Here is a 21,273-nt window from a genome sequence, read left to right on the forward strand (position 1 = left end):
AATTAATAAAGCAGAAGATGAATTGGAAGTAACTAGAATTCAAACAGGAAATGAAATTAAATTGCAGCAGGGGTTCACAGAAGAACCAAAAAGGAAAATGGGATCTCAGGACTCAAGAGACTAGATAGCAAAGTCTAGATCTCAATTGCCTTCCCAGATCCAAGTTCACAAAGCAATTGACAAGAAATTAAAGAAGAAGCAGTAAAGGAAATGTAATTGAACTGAATTATGCAGAAGAGAAATCAAAGAGATCCTGAATGGAGATTGAGACAGAAATTCCTCAATTCTTCACACCCAAGACTCAAACAAGAAAAGTAAAAATGCTCCAGCAAGAACGAGGAAGAAGAGAGATCAATTCTCCTCCCCAATTCTCTGAAATCTCAGTTCCTAGCTCTCAATGAAGTCTCAAAATTCCCAAAAAGAAGGTTCAAAAATCAAAAGTAAAAGTAAAGGTGAAGGTAAAAGGTAAAAGGTCCAAGGTCCTTAATTACATCAAACTATCTCCTATTTATACACTTTCTATTCTTGGATCTTGGGATTTGGATGGGCTTTTAATTTGGTGAAGAAATGAATTAAATTGGATTTTTAATCCAATTTTCAGCCCAAGAAAAATTGCTTCCAGGAGGCTGCCCTGCCCTTGTGGAGGGCAGGGCAGGAAATGGTGCGTGTGGCCCTTGTGTGTGCGTGTTGGTGCGAGTGATGCTGCAGGATGCTGCCCTGCCCTTGTGGAGGGCAGGGCAGAGTTTTTTGGTGCGCCAGATTCTGCTGCCTGTGCGTGCTGCTGCTGCCGAGAGTCCTTGGTGCGTGCCAATTTGGTGCGCTGGCTGTGCACCACAAAATGCTGCCCTGCCCTCGCGGAGGGCAGGGCAATGTTTCCAAAAGTGAAGTTCCAAGTTCGAAACTTGGTGGAGGCGCACGCTGCTTCTTTTCCTTGGTTTTCTTGGCACCAAAGTCATGCCTAGTTCCTTACTTCCTCATGATGCCGTGTTCGATTCATGGAGAATGAAAGCAAGCTTGTTTTCTTTTTGTTTGAACGCTACTCCTTCCCTCCTTGTCCTTGGGTTCGAAACCCATAGGAAGCACTAGGAAGCAATTTCCTTTGAATTATTCTTGATTGGAGCCCGATATTGCTATTGAGGAGGGCAGGGCAGAATTTTTGCTTCCTTTGGTCCTTGGCATCAAATTGTTCTCCGCCCTTGTTGTGGGCAGGGCAATGTTGCTTTTCAAGGCTTGGTTCAATATGTTGCTCTCCTGGAGGGCAGTGTGCCCTTGTGGAGGGCAATGTTTGCTTCCTCCTTCTATGCGCCATGCTTCTTCTCTCTTGGGCCACGCTTTCTTAAGCCACGTTTTTCCTTTTTTTTCTTTCTTTCTTCACCTACAAGAAACCAAAACAACCACTCAAAGTATCTCTAAATTCACAAGGTTTATAATTCATTAAAAATCAATTAATTCTTGCTCAAACCTCATGATTTAGCATCAATTTAATGGTAGTTGCTTGATTTAAAGAAGTTATGCATTTTCATTCCAAATCACTTACTTAGGATGCAAGAAAGTGCATAAAGACTAATAAAACAAGTGAAATTAGCTTGAAAAATGGGTATATGATGACTTGTCATCACAACACCAAACTTAAATCTTGCTTGTCCCCAAGCAAGCATCAAAACTAAGAGAAAATGAAATGAACAAGAAAAGAACACATATCCTTATTAGGCATATAGCAGAACTTGATTTATGGAGTCTTTTTGGAGACAATGATAACTCAATTATTGTTGCTGTTACATAAATATACATTTTTCTCAAAGGCTTACTAAACTTGCTGTTATAAGGTCTATTCTTTCTTTGCTCCCTTGCTAACTTTTCTTTTTTTTTTTTCATGTTACTTAACAAGCTTATTATTCTTTCGGAGGCTTGGTGTCTAATGTTGCAGTAGTAGCCTTTGGCTTTATTTTTACTCAACATCTTTCCACCACAGACACATGACTCACTATTTCCTCCTAGGATCATTGATGCCCAGCATCTCTTTGGATAACTAAATGTTCTGTATCTAAGTTGCTCTTTATTGTGGACTTTCAATTGGCCATCCCAAATCAATTGATCTAAGTGACCGGGTTTTGAAATACCCCTCAGAATTTACTTATCCAAGCATATCCTAATACAAGAACACCACAGGCATGTGTCCTAGGGTCCAAGCTATTGGTGTCCAGCCTTTATTCTTTATTTTTCTTGCCACATTGGCTTTTTCTTCTTCCTTTTCTTTATTTTTGTTCTCAAGGGCTTTTTCTTTATTAATAAGATCCTTTATAACAGCAAGCTAGCTCATACTTCAATGAAAATGATACTATACAGCAATTATTTCATGAGTTAGGCATTTAATCAGACACATATACCACCATTAACTTCCATTCTACTTATGCAACATTGGATATTTACTTTCCAATTCAAACAATTCTCTTTTATTCAAGCTTATGGGAAACAAAACAAAATTCAGCTAGGTGATGGATGACAAGCAATATGCAGATTTAGCATACTTAATCAAACATCTTCACTTGCAACTAGATAAACACTTTAGCAGGATATATAATGGTTTCCATGTTCAAAACAATTCACAACAGCAAGGATTAAGTTTAGATACAACCTTTGAAGTTGCAGCCCTTTGATTCCTCCTTCTGTTGTGTTTTCTTTGAATTAAGATGCACAATATCTTCAATTGTTGACTCATGTCCTGCATAATTCTCAAAGTTGCTTGCTTCTCAAGCCCTTAATTACATGGTTAGTATGCATAAATTGAGTGTGGCTCTCGGATTTATTTAGGTGTGGAAACACCAAACTTAATTGCTTGCCACTGCCTCTGATGCAACAAGTTAACCATATGGAAAACCTTGTGTTCTTGCTAAAGGTTATGGAATTAAAGCTAGAAAGCAGTTAAATAGTTGAATAATTTGTTTGGTTGCTTGGAGCTAGCATTATGCAAGAGGTGAAAATGTGTTTTTAAATGAGATTTTTGGTGGAACACCAAACTTAGAATCTTTCATTCTCCCTTAAATTGTTTTGGTGTGCAACACCAAACTTAGCTCCTTGCAATGCATACCAATTATTCAACATTTTTATTGAAAAAGTTATGAAAGAAAACTACCTCAGGTTGGATTGTGATGACAAGTCATCATATACCCATTTTTCAAGCTAATTTCACTTGTTTTATTAATCTTTATGCACTTTCTTGCATCCTAAGTAATTGTTTTATTAGTCTTTATGCACTTTCTTGCATCCTAAGTAAGTGATTTGGAATGAAAATGCATAACTTCTTTAAATCAAACAACCACCATGAAATTAATGTTAACTCATAAGGTTTAAGCTGAATTTAATTGATTTTTAATTGATTTATAAGCCTTGTGAATTTAGTGATACTTTGAGTGGTTGTTTTGGTTGATTGTAGGTGAAGAAAAGAAGAAAAGAGAAAGCGTGGCTTAAGGAAGCGTGGCTCAAGGAGAAAAAGGCGTGGCGCATAATGGAGAGAGCAAGCATTGCCCTCCACAAGGGCATACTGCCCTCTAGGAGGGCAACATAAGGAAACAAGGCTTGAAAGGCAACTCTGCCCTGCCCACGACAAGGGCAGAGCACAAAATTGTGCCTTGGATCAAAGAAGAGAAAAACCTTGCCCTGCCATCCACAAGGGCAATATCGGGCCTTCATGGAAAATAAATCAAAGGAAAAAGCCTACCAATGCTTGCCACAAGAGTTGAACACGGGACAATGAGGAAGCAAGGAACTAAGCTTCATTATGGTGCCAAGAAAGCCAAGGAAAAGGAGTAGCGTGTGTTTCGGCCATGTCTCGAACGCGGGAGTTCAGTTTGGAAACACTACCCTGCCCTCCGCGAGGGCAGGGCAACATTTTATTGTGGCACGGCCAGCGCACCAACCTGGCGCACCAAAGCATCATCCGGCAGCACCAGCAGCGCACCAAGGCACCAATCTGGCGCACCAAACTTTTCTGCCCTGCCCTCCGCGAGGGCAGGGCAGCATCCTGCAGCGCACACCAACGCACCACGCCCGCACCAAGGCCGCACGCATCAAATCCTGCCCTGCCCTCCACAAGGGCAGGGCAGCCTCCTGGAAGCAATCCTTCATGGGCTAAAATTGGATTTAAAAATCCAATAAAATTCATTTCTTCACCAAATCAAAAGCCCATCCAAATCCCAAGACCCAAGAATAGAAAGTGTATAAATAGAAGATAGTTTGATGTGATTAGGACTTTTACTTTACTTTTGAACTTTGAATTTTCCTTTGAACCTTTACTTTTATTTTAAGCTTTTGAACTTTCTCTTAGGGACTTCACTGAGATTTCAGAGAATTGGGGAGGAGAATTGATCTCTCTTCTCCCTCGTTCTTGTGTGGGCATTCTTATTTTTCTTGTTTGAGTTTTGGGTGTGAAGAATTGAGGAAATTCTGTCTCAATCTCCATTCAAAATCTCTTTAATTCCTTTTCTGCATAATTGAGTTTAATTTCAATTTCCTTTACTGCTTCTTCTTCTATTTCTTGTTAATTGCTTTGTGAACTTGGAGATGGGAAGGCAATTGAGATCTAGACTTTGCTTTCTAGTCTCTTGAGACCTGAGATCCTATTTTCCTTTTTAGTTCTTCTGGGAACCCTGCTATTTCTTGTTCTTTAAGATTCAGCAAATTTACTTTCCTGTTTTTTTAATTTACTGCAATTCTCCCCTCTCCCTTTACATTCCAAGCAATTTAGCTTCTGTTAAAACTAAACCACTCAACCAATATTTGATTCGCTTGACTAAATCAACCACTAAACTAAAATTGCTCAATCCTTCAATCCCTGTGGGATCGACCTCACTCCCGTGAGTTTTTATTACTTGATGCGACCCGGTACACTTGCCGGTGAGTTTTGTGTTGGATCGTTTTCCACACATCAGATTGCCTCCCAACAAGCGCTCTTTTATTGTCACTAGCTTGACATCTTCTGTTTTTACTTCAAGAAGGATTTAGGTCCTGAACCTCTTTTTCCTTGTCCCATTGTCCTCCTAGGTATAGCTTTGCTCTGTGACCATTTGCTATGAATCGACTCTTTGTTGCTTCATCTAGCAATTCAATACTCCCATAAGGAAAGACCTTGGTTACCAAATATGGACCAGTCCACTTAGACTTAAGCTTGCCAGGGAATATCTTGAGTCGTGAGTTGTACAAGAGTACTTGTTGTCCAGGTTTGAATTCTTTCTTCAAAATCTTCCTGTCATGCCACCTCTTGGCTTTTTCCTTGTATATCTTGGTATTTTCATAGGCTTCTAGCCTAAATTCATCCAGCTCATTTAGCTGCAACAACTTTTTCTCCCCTGCTGCTTCAGAATCAAGGTTTAGAAGTTTAGTAGCCCAAAAGGCTTTGTGTTCAAGCTCTACAGGGAGATGACAAGATTTGCCATATAATAGCTGAAAGGGGGACTTCCCAATGGGAGTTTTGAAAGCTGTCCTGTACGCCCATAGTGCATCTTCCAACTTCCTAGCCCAATCCTTTCTTGTGCTACCTACTGTTTTCTCTAGGATTTTCTTCAATTCTCTGTTTGCTAATTCAGCCTGCCCATTAGTCTGAGGGTGATATGGTGTGGCTACTTTATGAATAACTCCATATTTATGAAGAAGTTTCTCCATTTGTTTGTTACAAAAATGACCACCACCATTACTGATAAGACCCTTGGGTACTCCATATCTAGTGAAAATGTGCTTCTTGAGGAATTGAAGGACAATTTGTGCATCACAGGCAGTTGTGGCTATGGCTTCCACCCACTTTGAAACATACTCCACTGCTACCAAGATATATCTGAAAGAATAGGAAGGGGGAAAGGGTCCCATGAAATCAATGCCCCATAGATCAAATAATTCTAATTCCAAAATGAAATTCTGCGGCATCTCATTCCTTCTTGTCAATCCTCCTTCTCTCTGGCATTCATTACATTGGTGGACAAACTCTCTGGCATCTTTGAAGATAGTTGGCCAATAGAAACCACTTTGCAATATCTTTGCAGCTGTTCTTTCTGGACCAAAATGTCCACCATAAGCTGAGCCATGGCAATGCCACAATATATCTCTTATTTCACTTTCAGGGACACATCTCCTAATTATTCCATCATAACATCTTTTGAACAGATAAGGTTCATCCCACAAGAACTTCCTCGCTTCATTGATTAGCTTCTTCACTTGTTGCTTAGTGAATTCTTGAGGTATCTTCCTCCCCACTTTGTAGTTTGCTATATCAGCGAACCATGGTATTTGTTGGACCAGCAAAAGATGTTCATCTGGGAAGCTTTCATTTACAGGTTGTGAGGCTTCTTGAATTGTTTCTTGTGGCAACCTTGACAAATGGTCAGCAACTCGGTTCTCAGTACCTTTCCTGTCCCTTACCTCAATGTCAAACTCCTGTAGAAGTAGTATCCACCTGATAAGTCTTGGTTTAGCATCCTGCTTTGACATCAAATACTTGAGGGCAGCATGGTCAGTATAAACCACAATTTTAGATCCTATCAAGTATGATCTAAACTTATCAAATGCATAAACTACAGCTAACAATTCCTTCTCTGTTGTGGTGTAGTTTTTTTTAGCCTCATTCAACACCTTACTTGCATAATATATGACATGATGCAAGTTTTCCCTTTTTTGTCCAAGTACATCACCAATTGCAATATCACTTGCATCACACATGAGTTCAAAGGGTAATTCCCAATCCGGGGGTGTGATAATTGGTGCTGTTGTGAGTTTATGTTTTAAAGTTTCAAAAGCATGCTGGCAGTTTTCATCAAAAACAAAAGGATTATCAATCATTAATAGATTACTTAAAGGTTTAGCTACTTTAGAAAAATCCTTGATAAACCTTCTATAAAATCCTGCATGTCCCAAGAAACTTCTAACAGATTTCACATTAGTTGGTGGGGGAAGTTTCTTTATAATTTCCATAGATTTCACATTAGTTGGTGGGGGAAGCTTCTCTATAATTTCCACCTTTGCCTTGTCAACCTCTATCCCTTTTCTTTGTGACCAAGAACAATCCCCTCAGGTACCATGAAATGGCACTTTTCCCAGTTTAAAACCAAATTAATTTCTTGGCACTGTTTCAAAACAAGAGTTAGATGTTTCAGGCAAGTATTGAAATTGTCACCAAAAATAGAAAAGTCGTCCATGAAAACCTCTAAAAACTTTTCGACCATATCTGAAAAAATGGAGAGCATACACCTTTGAAAAGTGGCTGGGGCATTGCATAGTCTAAATGGCATTCTTCTATAAGCGAAAACTCCAAACGGACATGTGAATGAAGTCTTTTCTTGGTCCTTTGGATCTACCACTATCTGATTATACCCAGAATAGCCATCCAGGAAGCAATAGTAAGCATGGCCGGCCAATCTTTCAAGCATCTGATCAATGAAAGGAAGTGGAAAATGATCTTTGCGTGTGGCATCATTCAACCTCCTATAATCAATACACATCCTCCATCCTGTCACAGTTCTTGTGGGAATGAGTTCATTCTTCTCATTAACAATGACTGTCATTCCTCCCTTCTTTGGTACCACTTGGACTGGGCTTATCCATGGACTATCAGAGATAGGATATATTATCCCTGCATTCCACAATTTCATTACTTCCTTCTGGACAACTTCCTTCATTGCAGGATTTAACCTTCTCTGAGGTTGAACTACTGCTTTGAAATTGTCCTCCAAGAGAATTTTATGCATACATACTGCAGGGCTAATGCCTTTCAGATCATCGATGGTCCATCCTAAAGCGTCCTTGTGAGCTCTGAGTACATCAAGAAGCTCTCCTTCTTCTTTTTTTGTCAGGGATGAATTGATGATCACTGGGAAACTTTCTGATGTGCCTAGGAATGCATATTTGAGATGAGTAGGTAATGGCTTCAGTTCTTGTTTATGCACCTCTTCCTTCTTGCTTGGGTTCACCTCCTTGTCAATAGAGATCTCAGCTACGTGTTCCTCTACTGTCTCTTGATTAATTTCTTCTTCTTGCTCATGCTGATTAGTGTCTAATATTTCTTCCACCAGACTCTCTATCATATCCACCCTCAGGTAATCTTCTTGCTCAGGAAGGTGTTGCATTGACTTGAAAACATTTATGATCATTTGCTCATTGTGTACTCTGAAGATCATTTCTCCTTTTTCCACATCTATAATGGCTCTTGCAGTTGCTAGAAATGGTCTTCCCAAGATGATTGAATTGTTTCCTTCCTCGTCGGTGTCCAAGATCACAAAATCCGCAGGAAAGATAAACTTCCCAACCTTCACTAATAGATTTTCCATAATTCCATTGGGTGTCTTGATTGATCTGTCGGCCATGACTAGTGACATCCTGGTGGGTTTGAGTTCTTCTATAGCAAGCTTCCTCATCATGGACAGGGGCATTAAGTTGATGCTAGCTCCAAGATCACCGAGAGCTTTGTCCAAGGTTAAATTGCCTATGGTGCATGATACTACAAAACTCCCTGGATCTTTAAGCTTTGGTGGGATTCCTTTTTTGTAACATAGCGCTACATTCCTCACTGAGCATTACCGTCTCCTTCTCATTCCAACTCCTTTTCTTATTGATGAGCTCCTTTAAGAACTTGGCATACAGAGGCATTTGCTCCAATGCCTCAGCCAAAGGTATGTTGATTTCCAGCTTCTTGAAAGTCTCTAGGAATTTAGAAAAGTGTTGGTCCTTAGTCTTTTTGTGGAATCTTTGGGGATAAGGCAATGGAGGTGTCAAGCTTTTCTCCACTTGATGTTGTCTTGGATTTGGTTCTTCCATGATTTGCTTTCCCTTCTTCAGATTTTGTGGTCTATTTTCTTTTTCTTGAGGTTGATTCTGAGGGTGATTGCTTGCTGTTGTATCTTCATCATTGGTTGCCTCTTTTTCAACTTATTTCTTGTCACTTTCCTTGGGTTTCTTAGTGGCTTCTTCATCTTTCAGCAGAATTTTTTCACTCCTCAACTGTATTGCCTTGCAGTCCTCTTTTGGATTAGGGATGGTGTCACTCGGTAGTGAGCTTGATGGTTTTTCAACAGAAATCTGCTTGGAGATTTGCCCAATCTGCCTTTCTAGGCTCTTCATGGAAGCTTCTTGGTTCTTTGTTGTCAATTCTTGGTTCTTCATCATCTTCTCCATGAGCATCTCTAGATTAGTAATCCTCTGAGAGTCTTGTGAGATTGGTTGGTTTTGGGGTGTTGATGGATGATGGTAGGTGTTTTGGTTAGTTGGGTGGTTATTGGGTGGATAATGGTTAGAGTTGGGATAAGTATTTTATGGTTTTCTGTATGTGTTTTAGTTAGTGTTTGGATGGTTGTTGTGGTTTGTGTTTTTCCAATTGTTTTGAGTTGAGTTCCTTTGCCATGGCTGCTGAGTTTGATTATGGTTGTCTCCCCATCTGAGGTTGGGATGGTTCTTCCAAGAGGGATTGTAAGTATCACCATAGACTTCATTTGTTCCAGGATTTTGGTTGTGCATGTATTGGACTTGCTCTTGCTGTTGCTCCTTTTGAATTTCTTCATTTTGTCCCCAAGTAGTTGATGGTTGGCTTGTGGCACTCACTGATGCAACTTGAAGGCTGTCAATTCTCTTGGCCATCTGCTCAAACTGCTGTTGAATTTACTGCTGCATCATCTTGTTCTGAGCTAGGATTGAATCCACTCCTTCCAACTCCATTACTCCTCTTCTTTGCGATGGTTGGCGTTGCCTTTGGTGAGCAAAGAAATATTGGTTGTTGGCCACCATATCAATGAGATTTTGAGCTTCCTCTATAGTTTTCATGAGTTGTAATGAGCCTCCAGCTGAATGATCAAGTGCTTCTTGAGCCTTCAGAGTAAGTCCCTCATAGAAGTTCTGTAGCTTGTCCCACTCAGTGAACATCTCTGGTGGACATTTCCTTAGCAGTGCCTTATATCTTTCCCATGCCTCATATAAATTTTTAGCATCCATTTGAGTGAATGTCTGCACCTCAGTCTTCAATCTTATGATCCTTTGAGGGGGATAAAATTTGGCAAGAAACTTGCTCACCAAATCATCCCAAGTGTTGATGCTCTCCTTTGGAAAAGTTTCTAGCCATTGAGTGGCTTTGTCCTTGAGAGAAAATGGAAAGAGCAGTAACTTGTAGCTATCAGGAGGCACACCATTGGTTTTGACAGTGTCACAAATCCTCAAGAAGGTAGATAGGTGTTGATTTGGGTCCTCTAATGGCCCTCCTCCAAAAGAGCAGTTGTTTTGGACCAAAGTGATGAGTTGTGGCTTTAGTTCAAAGTTGTTTGCATTGACATTAGGAGTAAGAATGCTACTCCCGCAGTGTCTAGCATTTGCAAATGTGTAAGAAGCCATTACTCTTCTTGTTGTGGGTTATTGTTAGCTCCTCCTTCTGGTTGATTGGGATTTGATGGATCTCCTTTCATCTCTTGAAATTCCTCCTCAGATTCTTCCTCTCCAATTGAGGATCCTCCAATGGACTTCCGTCGTAGGAACAATTGTTCTTGATTAGTGTAATGAGTGGTGGCTTCATGTCATGCTATTCTTCATCTGTAGAGACTTCTTTTCTAATGATAGTCTTTCCTCTGACTTCGTTCCTGTGGAATGCGAACAATTAGGAACAATAAACAGCAGCACTCTTAAGAATTGAGTGCAGTTAGTGTGTTGATAGAGGCAAATATTCAAACAGTTAGTGTGTTAGTCAAAATTAAAGAAACAGAAAAGAAAAAGTGCTTGATCTAGACCTCCACTTCACTTAATGATTGTCAATCTATTTCAATCCCCGGCAACGGCGCCAAAAACTTGATGTGTGGAAAACGATCCAACACAAAACTCACCGGCAAGTGTACCGGATCGCATCAAGTAATAAAACTCACGAGAGTGAGGTCGATCCCACAAGGATTGAAGGATTGAGCAATTTTAGTTTAGTGGTTGATTTAGTCAAGCGAATCAAGTATTGGTTGAGTGATTTTGTATCCAACAGTAAGTAAATAACATAAAATATAAAGGGAGAGGGATGAATTACAGAAATTAAAGAGAACGGAAAGTAAAGGTGCTGAATCTTAAAGAACAAGAAATTAAATGACTGAAACTTAAAGTGCAAGAAATGTAAATTGCAGTAACTTAAAGTGCAAGAAATATAAATTGCTTGAATGGAAAGGGGAGTTGAGGATTGGGAATTCAGAATTTCAGCAAGGGAAATTAAATTGCAACAATTAATAAAGCAGAAGATGAATTGGAAGTAACTAGAATTCAAACAGGAAATGAAATTAAATTGCAGCAGGGGTTCACAGAAGAACCAAAAAGGAAAATGGGATCTCAGGACTTAAGAGACTAGATAGCAAAGTCTAGATCTCAATTGCCTTCCCAGATCCAAGTTCACAAAGCAATTGATAAGAAATTAAAGAAGAAGCAGTAAAGGAAATATAATTGAACTCAATTATGCTGAAGAGAAATTAAAGAGATCTTGAATGGAGATTGAGACAGAAATTCCTCAATTCTTCATACCCAAGACTCAAACAAGAAAAGTAAAAATGCTCCAGCAAGAACGAGGAAGAAGAGAGATCAATTCTCCTCCCTAATTCTCTGAAATCTCAGTTCCTAGCTCTCAATGAAGTCTCAAAATTCCCAAAAAGAAGGTTCACAAATCAAAAGTAAAAGTAAAGGTGAAGGTAAAAGGTAAAAGGTCCAAGGTCCTTAATTTCATCAAACTATCTCCTATTTATACACTTTCTATTCTTGGATCTTGGGATTTGGATGGGCTTTTGATTTGGTGAAGAAATGAATTAAATTGGATTTTTAATCCCATTTTCAACCCATGAAAAATTGCTTCCAGGAGGCTGCCCTGCCCTTGTGGAGGGCAGGGCAGGAAATGGTGCGTGCGGCCCTTGTGCGTGCGTGTTGGTGCGAGTGATGCTGTAGGATGCTGCCCAGGGCAGGGTTTTTTGGTGCGCCAGATTCTGCTGCCCGTGTGTGCTGCTGCTGCCGAGAGTCCTTGGTGCGTGCCAATTTGGTCCGCTGGCTGTGCACCACAAAATGCTGCCCTGCCCTCACGGAGGGCAGGGCAATGTTTCCAAAAGTGAAGTTCCAAGTTCGAAACTTGGTGGAGGCGCACGCTGCTTCTTTTCCTTGGTTTTCTTGGCACCAAAGTCACGCCTAGTTCCTTACTTCCTCATGGTGCCGTGTTCGATTCATGGAGAATGAAAGCAAGCTTGTTTTCTTTTTGTTTGAACGCTACTCCTTCCCTCTTTGTCCTTGGGTTCGAAACCCATAGGAAGCACTAGGAAGCAATTTCCTTTGAATTATTCTTGATTGGAGCCCGATATTGCTCTTGAGGAGGGCAGGGCAGAGTTTTTGCTTCCTTTGGTCCTTGGCATCAAATTGTGCTCCGCCCTTGTTGTGGGCAGGGCAATGTTGCTTTTCAAGGCTTGGTTCAATATGATGCTCTCCTGGAGGGCAGTGTGCCCTTGTGGAGGGCAATGTTTGCTTCCTCCTTCTATGCGCCACACTTCTTCTCTCTTGGGCCACGCTTCCTCTTTTCTTATTTTCTTCACCTTCAAATAATCAAAACAACTAATCAAAGTATCACTAAATTCACAAGGCTTATAAATCAATTAAAAATCAATTAAATTTAGCTTAAACCTCATGAGTTAGCAATCAATTTAATGGTAGTTGCTTGATTTAAAGAAGTTATGCATTTTCATTCCAAATCACTTACTTAGGATGCAAGAAAGTGCATAAAGACTAATAAAACAAGTGAAATTAGCTTGAAAATGGGTATATGATGACTTGTCATCAGCCACTGAGCTGGTAATCTACCTCATGGTTACGCCATGCCTCAACAAGGGATCTTAGAGATTGAGTTGTTTGATGTATGGGGTATTGACTTCATGGGGCCTTTCCCACCATCATACTCAAACACTTACATTCTGGTGGCAGTAGACTATGTATCTAAATGGGTAGAGGCAATTGCAACACCCACTAACAAAACTAAGACAGTACTGAAGTTCCTCCAGAAACATATCTTTAGCAGATTTGGTGTCCCTAGAGCACTAATCAGTGATGAAGGCACTCATTTCTGCAATAAACAGCTTTATACTCCCATGGTCTGATATAGAATCAGCCACAAGGTGGCAACTCCATATCATCCATAGACTAATGGGCAAGCTGAAGTCTCTAATAGAAAACTAAAAAGAATCCTAGAACGGACTGTAATTACTCGTAGAAAGGATTGGGCCAAGAGCTTGGATGATGTTCTATGGGCATACAGAACAACATTTAAGAATCCTATAGGAACCTCTTCATACCAGCTTGTGTATAGGAAGGCTTGTCACCTACCCGTGGAACTAGAGCATAAAGCCTACCAGGCAACCAAATTCCTAAACCTTGATGCCAAATTAGCTGAAGTGAAAAGATTGCTCCAACTGAATGAGCTAGAGGAATTCAAACTCAATGCTTTTAAAAATGCCAAAATTTACAAGGAGAAAGCAAAGAGATGGCATGATAAGAACCTGTCATCCAGAGTCTTTGAGCCAGGACAAAAGGTTTTGCTATTTAACTCTAGGCTCAGGCTATTCCCTGGGAAACTAAAATCCCAATAGAGAGGACCATATGTGATTACAGGCGTGTCACCATATAGATATGTAGAGCTTTAGGATATTGATTCTGACAAAAAGTTCACTGTTAATGGACAGAGAGTCAAACATTATCTTGAAAGCAATTTTGAGCAAGAATGCTCAAAATTGAGACTAGATTAAAGCTCAGTAAGGTCCAGCTAAAGACAATAAAGAAGCGCTTGCTGGGAGGCAACCCAGCCATTACTGTAATTTATTTGTTATTTAAATAATAATTATAGGAGTTTAATAAATTATCATCAGAACTAATTCTAGAGTAGAGAGCAGAGAAAAGAAGCTCACTGGCATGAAAATGCTAGTAAGAGGCACTTTTGGGCGTTAAACGCCATAATGGGCACCATTCTGGGCGTTTAACGCCAGTAAGGATATCTTTCTGGGCGTTAAACGCCAGAATGGGTGCCATTCAGGGTGTTTAATGCCCAGTGATAAAGACTTTATGGCATTTAACGCTAGCCAGGGTACCTGGCTGGGCATTATACCCCGAAAACAAGCAGCAAATGGGCGTTAAATGCCCAAAATAAGCAACTCTTGGGCGTTTAACGCCAGAAACATGGAGGGGAGGTAGTTTTGTTTTCCAACTCAATTTTTTTTATTTTTTCATGTTTTCATCCATAATTTCTTGTATAAACATATTACAAATCCTCATCTTTTAATTTCAAATTTCAAAAATAACTCTTAATCCTAAAAATCTTTTCTTCTTTTCAAATATTTTTTTTCAAAACTCATATATCTTTTTTATTTCTTTTCAAATTTTTTGCAAAACCCATATATCTTTTTAATATCTTTTTAAATCTTTTTCAACTCATCATAATATCTTTTCCAATTTAATTTTATCTTTTCAAAATTCTCTCATATCTTTTCAATTTTAAAATTACATCTTTTGCATTTCATACTTATCTTTTACAAATCATATCTTCTATCATATCTTTTTCAAAAATTTTTGAACCCACCCTTTCCTTTTAAATTAACATTCGGCCAACCCCTTTCCTCCACAATTCGAATTTGGCTCTCCTCCTTGTCTTCTCCTTTCTTTTCTTTTGCTTGAGGACAAGCAAACCTCTAGAGGACATATGCATCCTTGGAGCTAAGTAGATAACCAGTACAAAAGGTGTTCCAAACCAACTCAAGAGAGGGGATCTCAAACCAGTTGCTAGGGGCTGGCTGGATTTCATTGGGCGTTCCATACTGCCTACCAGCAACCGCTCCGAAGTCACTATCAAGAGAGCAGTGAGGATCCATTGTATTATGCAAGGCAACAAAGTGGAGATTCATCATATGATTTCTTGTGAGCTCTACACAATTGCAAATAAGAACTCCAAGGATGCCAAATTGGCTTACCCAAACTTGATCTCTCTGCTATGTAAAGAGGCTGGGGTGAAGATGGGAGTAGATGAGTTCATCCCAGTCGAACATCCAATCACCAAGAAGTCAATGGAGGGACAACAAGTACAAGAAAACTCCATCAAAAGGAGGGTGCAGGAGTTTCTCCCAGAAATCTCTCAGATTGACTACTAGACCCGCCTAGAAGTATTTGTCACCAAGCTGCAAGAAACTATGGATCAACTCAAGGAAGAACAGCAGAATCAAAATAGTATGATCTGCAAACTACTTAAGGAATAGGAGAAGCAAGGGCGTGAACTTCAGGAGCTGAAGCGCCAGAAGCTATCTCTTGAAGGTCCAGACAACCCACAAATTGAAGGAGCATCCATCTCCCAAAATAAAGGTTGTTGAGTCCTAATCTTAACTCTATGATAACTTCTGCTATTAGAACTCTATTTTAGGAGTCATATGAGTAGTCGTAGTTAGTATTTTTATTTTTATTTTTATCATCTCCAAGTAAGCTATAATTTATTTTTCTCATCATCATTAAACATGAATGAAATAGTAGATATTTTCAGAATAAGAAGGCAAATTTTTCGAGTTCTTAAGAAGAAAAATTCAAATTATTTATATGTGGTGGCAACACTTTTTGTTTTCTGAAAGAATGCTTAAACAATGCATATTTTTTATCTTGTTGTTTATGAATGTTAAAACTGTTTGCTCTTGAACGAATGTTGAAAAAGAAAAATGTTATTGATAATCTGAAAAATCATAAAATTGATTCTTGAAGCAAGAAAAAGCAGTAAAAAAAAAGCAAGCAGAAAAAGCCAATAACCCTTTAAACCAAAAGTCAAGGGTAAAAAGGATCCAAGGCTTTGAGCATTAAGGGATAGGAGGGCCAAAGGAATAAAATCCTGGCCTAAGCGGCTGAATCAAGTTGTCCCTAACCATGTGCTTGTGGCATGCAGGTCCAAGTGAAAAGCTTGAGACTGAGTGGTTAAAGTCGTAATCCAAAGACTGTGCTTAAGAACTCTGGACACCTATAACTGGGGACTTTAGCAAAGCTGAGTCACAATCTGAAAAGGTTCACCCAGTTATGTGTCTGTGGCATTTATGTATCCGGTGGTAACATTGGAAGACAAAGTGCTTAGGGCCACGGCCAAGACTCATAAAGGAGCTGTGTTCAAGAATCAACATACTAAACTAGGAGAATCAATAACACTATCTGAATTCTGAGTTCCTATGGATGCCAATCAATCTAAACTTCAAAGGATGAAGTGAGATGCCAAAACTGTTCAGAAGCAAAAAGCTACTAGTCCCGCTCATCTAATTAGAATTGAACTTCATGTAAAACTCTGAGATTGCCTCTTGATTTTCATGCTATCCTATTTTGTTTATCTAGTTTCTTGGGGACAAGCAACAGTTTAAGTTTGGTGTTGTGATGAGCGAATATTTTATACGCTTTTTGGGGGTATTTTCATATAGTTTTTAGTAGGATCTAGCTACTTTTTAGTATATTTTTATTAGTTTTTATGCAAAAATCACATTTCTGGACTTTGCTATGAGTTTGTGTGTTTTTCTATGATTTTTGGTATTTTCTGGCTGAAATTGAGGGACTTGAGCAAAAATCTGATTCAGAGGCTGATAAAGGACTGCTGATGCTGTTGGATTCTGTCCTTCCTGCACTCGAAATAGAATTTTTGGAGCTACAGAAACCCAAATGGCGTGATCTCAATTGCGTTGGAAATTAAGACATCCAGGGCTTTCCAGGAATATATAATAGTCCATAGTTTGCAAGAGTTTAGACGACGCAAACTGGCATTCAACACCAACTTTCTGCCCTATTTTGGAGTTAAACGCCAAAAACAAGTTGCAAGCTAGAGTCAAATGCCAGAAATAAGTTACAAACTGGAGTTCAACTCTAAAGAAGGTCTCTACACGTGAAAGCTTCAATGCTCAGCCCCAACACACACCAAGTGGGCCCTAGAAGTGGATTTCTGCACTATCTATCTTAGTTTACTCATTTTCTGTAAACCTAGGTTACTAGTTGAGTATAAAAACTACTTTTAGAGATTTATTTTGTACCTCATGATATTTTACATTGGAATTTGTTTCTGGCATTTAACTCCAACTTGCAACCTATTTATGGCGTTCAACGCCAGAATGTAACATGGAACTAGCATAAAAACACCAGTTTACGTCGTTTATCTTCAAATAAAGTATGGACTATTATATATTGCTGGAAAGCCCTGGACGTCTACTTTCCAATCCAATTAAGAGCGTGCCTATTGGACTCTTGTAGCTCCAAAAAATCCATTTCGAGTGCAGGGAGGTCAGAATCCAACAACACCAGCAATCCTTTTTTAGCCTGAATCAGATTTTTGCTCAGCTCCCTCAATTTCAGCCAGAAAATACCTGAAATCACAAAGAAATACAAAAACTCATAGTAAAGTTTAGAAATATGAATTTTGCCTAAAAACTAATAAAAACATACTAAAAAGTAGCTAGAACCTACTAAAAACTACCTAAAAATAATGCCAAAAAGCGTATAAATTATCCGCTCATCACAACACCAAAATTAAATTGTTGCTTGTTCCCAAGCAACTGAAAATCAATTAGGATAAAAAGAGGGGAATATACTATAAATTCCAAAATATCAATGAAGCTTAGTTCTAATTAGATGAGCGGGAATAGTAGCTTTTTGCTTCTGAACAGTTTTGGCATCTCATTTTATCCTTTAAAGTTTAGAATGATTGGCATCTATAGGAACTCAAAATTCATATAGTGTTATTGATTCTCCTAGTTTAGTATGTTGATTCTTGAAAATAGCTAATTTATGAGTCTTGGCCGTGGCCCTAAGCACTTTGTTTTCCAGTATTACCACCGGATACATAAATGCCATAGACACATAACTGGGTGAACCTTTTTAGATTGTGACTTAGCTTTGCTAAAGTCCCCAATTAGAGGTGTCCAGAGTTCTTAAGCACACTCTTTTTCTTTGGATCACGACTTTAACCACTCAATCTCAAGCTTTTCACTTGGACCTGCATGCCACAAGCACATGGTTAGGGACAGCTTGATTTAGCCGCTTAGGCCTCGATTTTATTTCCTTGGGCCCTCCTATCCATTGATGCTCAAAGCCTTGGATCCTTCTAACCCTTGCCTTTTGGTTTTAAGGGCTATTGGCTTTTTCTGCTTGCTTTTTCTTTTTTTTCTCTTTTTTTTGCCATAATTTTTTTCGCAAGCTTTGTTCTTCACTACTTTTTCTTGCTTCAAGAATCAATTTGATAATTTTTCAGATCATCAATAACATTTCTCTTTTTCATCATTCTTTCAAGAGTAAATAATTGCAACATTCATAAACAACAAGATAAAAAATATGCTTTGATCAAGCATTCATTCAAAAAACAAAAAGTATCGTCACCACATTAATATAATTAAACTAATTTCAAGGATGAATTCGAAACTCATGTACTTCTTGTTCTTTTGTATTAGAAACATTTTTCATTGAAGAGAGGTGAATGATTCATGGAATTATTCATAGCCTTAAGACATAGTTACTAAATACTAATGATCATGTAGTAAAGACTCAAAACATAGACAAACATATAGCATAAAACTGAAAAACAGAGAGATAAGAACAAGGAAGTTAAGGAATGAATCCACCTTAGTGAGGGTGGTGCCTTTTTCTTGAAGGACCAATAGTGTTCTTGAGCTCCTCTATGTTTTTGAGCTCCTCTATGCCTCTTCTTTGCCTCTGTTGCTTGATCCCTAGTAATTTTGGTGCTCCTATCCTTAGTTGCTCCCAATAATTGTGTGGAGAAAAATGTTTCCCTTGAGGTATCTCAGGGATTTCTTAATGAGGGAATTCCTCATGCTCTTGTTGAGGTCCATGAGTGGGCTCTCTTGATGTGCAGTCAAATGCTTTACTACTGAGCTATGGACCCTTGAGATGAATCTCTCCATCTCCTATGACTCGGAGGTGGAAGCTTTTGTCTTCCTTTTCCTCTTTCTAGAGGTTTCTCCGGCCTTAGGTGCCATAAATGGTTATGGAAAAATAAAAAGCTATGCTTTTACCACACCAAACTTAGAATGTTGCTCGCCCTCGAGCAAAAAAATAAAGAATAGAAGAAGAAAAAGACATGGAGAAGAGGGAGAGAGGTATGGGTTTCGGTCAAGGGAGAGAAGAGAGGGTAGTGCTATGTGAGAACGAAGAAGAGAGGAGTGGGGTAGGTGGGGATCCTGTGGGGTCCACAGATCCTGAAGTGATCATGTGGGGTCCACAGATCTTAAGGTGTCAAGGATTTCTCATCCCTGCATCTTTCTTGCTCAACATTGCTTTCAAGATAATGCTTGACTCTTTGTCCATTAACAATGAACTTTTTGTCAGAGTCACTATCATGAAGCTCTGTAAACCATGGTGCTTCTTGAATGGCAAAATGTTGCTCATCCGGAAAGGTTTTAAAGATCTCAGTAAGAGGGAGGGACGTCCCTTCTACTGGTTCTATTCGGGACATGTGATATGCTACTTGGTTCTCTGTCCCTTTTCTGTCTCTCATTTCTAGATCAAACTCTTGCAGAAGTAACACCCATCTTATGAGCCTGGGTTTTGAATCCTGCTTTGTGAGTAGATATTTAAGAGCAGCATGGTCAGTGTACACAATCACTTTTGATCCTACTAAATAGGATCTGAACTTGTCAATGGCATAAACCATTGCAAGCAATTCCTTTTCTGTGGTTGTGTAGTTCTTCTGTGCATCATTTAGAACATGGCTGGCATAATAAATGACGTGTAGAACTTTATCATGCCTCTGTCCCAACACTGCACCAATGGCATGATCACTGACACCACACATTAATTCAAATGGTAATGTCTAGTCTGGTGCAGAGATGACTGGTGCTCTGACCAACTTAACTTTCAGAGTCTCAAACGCCTGCAGACACTCCTTATCAAAGATAAATGATGTGTCAGCAGCTAGCAGATTACTCAGAGGTTTTGAAATTTTTTAAAAATCTTTTATAAACCTCCTATAGAATCCTACATGCCCCAGAAAGCTTCTGATTGCCTTAACATTGGCAGGTGATGGTAATTTTTCAGTTACCTCTACCTTAGCTTGATCCACCTCTATTCCCTTGTTCAAAATTTTGTTCCCAAGCATAATTCCTTCAGTCACCATAAAGTGACATTTCTCCCAGTTTAAAACCAGGTTAGTCTCTTGGCACCTCTTTAGAACAAGTGCTAGATGGTCAAGACAGGAGCTGAATGAGTCTCCAAATACTAAAAAGTCATCCATGAAGACTTCCAGAAATTTTTCCACCATATCAGAAAAAATAGATAGCATGCACCTTTGAAAGGTTGCAGGTACATTGCACAGACCAAATGGCATCCATCTGTATGCAAATACTTCAGATGGACATGTGAATGCTATTTTCTTTTAATCCCGGGGATCTACTACAATTTGATTATAACCTGAATATCCATCCAGAAAGTAGTAGTAATCATGACCTGCTAGTCTTTCTAGCATCTGGTTTATGAATGGTAAAGGAAAATGATCCTTTCTGGTAGCTGTATTGAGCCTTCTGTAATCAATACACATACGCCACCCTGTAACTGTTCTTGTAGGAACCAGTTCATTTTTTTCATTATGAACCACTGTCATGCCACCCTTCTTAGGGACGACTTGGACAGGGCTCACCCAGGGTCTATCGGAAATAGGATAAATGATCCCAGCCTCTAGTAATTTAGTGACCACCTTCTGCATCACTTCCTTCATGGCTGGATTTAGCCGCCTTTGTGATTGAACCACTGGCTTAGCATTATCCTCCAATAGGATCTTGTGCATGCATCTGGCTGGGCTAATGCCCTTAAGATCACTTATAGACCACCCAAGAGATGTCTTGTGTGTCCTCAGCACTTGAATTAGTGCTTCCTCTTCCTGTGGCTTTAAGGTAGAGCTTATGATTACAGGAAAAGTGTCACCTTCTTCCAGAAATGCATATTTCAAGGATGGTGGTAATAGTTTGAGCTCGGGTTTAGGAGGTTTCTCCTCTTTCTGAGGGATTCTCAAAGGTTCTATTATTCTCTCTGGTTCCTCCAGATCAGGCTGAACATCTTTAAAGATATCCTCTAGCTCTGATTCAAGACTCTCAGTCATATTGACCTCTTCCAACAGAGAGTCAATAATATCAATGCTCATGCAATCGTTTGGGGTGTCTGGATGCTGCATAACTTTGACAACATTCAACTTAAACTCATCCTCATTGACTCTCAGGGTTAATTCCCCTTTTTGGACGTCAATGAGGGTTCGTCCAGTTGCTA

This window comes from Arachis duranensis, chromosome 6 (genome assembly GCF_000817695.3).
Source record: "Arachis duranensis cultivar V14167 chromosome 6, aradu.V14167.gnm2.J7QH, whole genome shotgun sequence".
Taxonomy (NCBI): Eukaryota; Viridiplantae; Streptophyta; class Magnoliopsida; order Fabales; family Fabaceae; genus Arachis; species Arachis duranensis.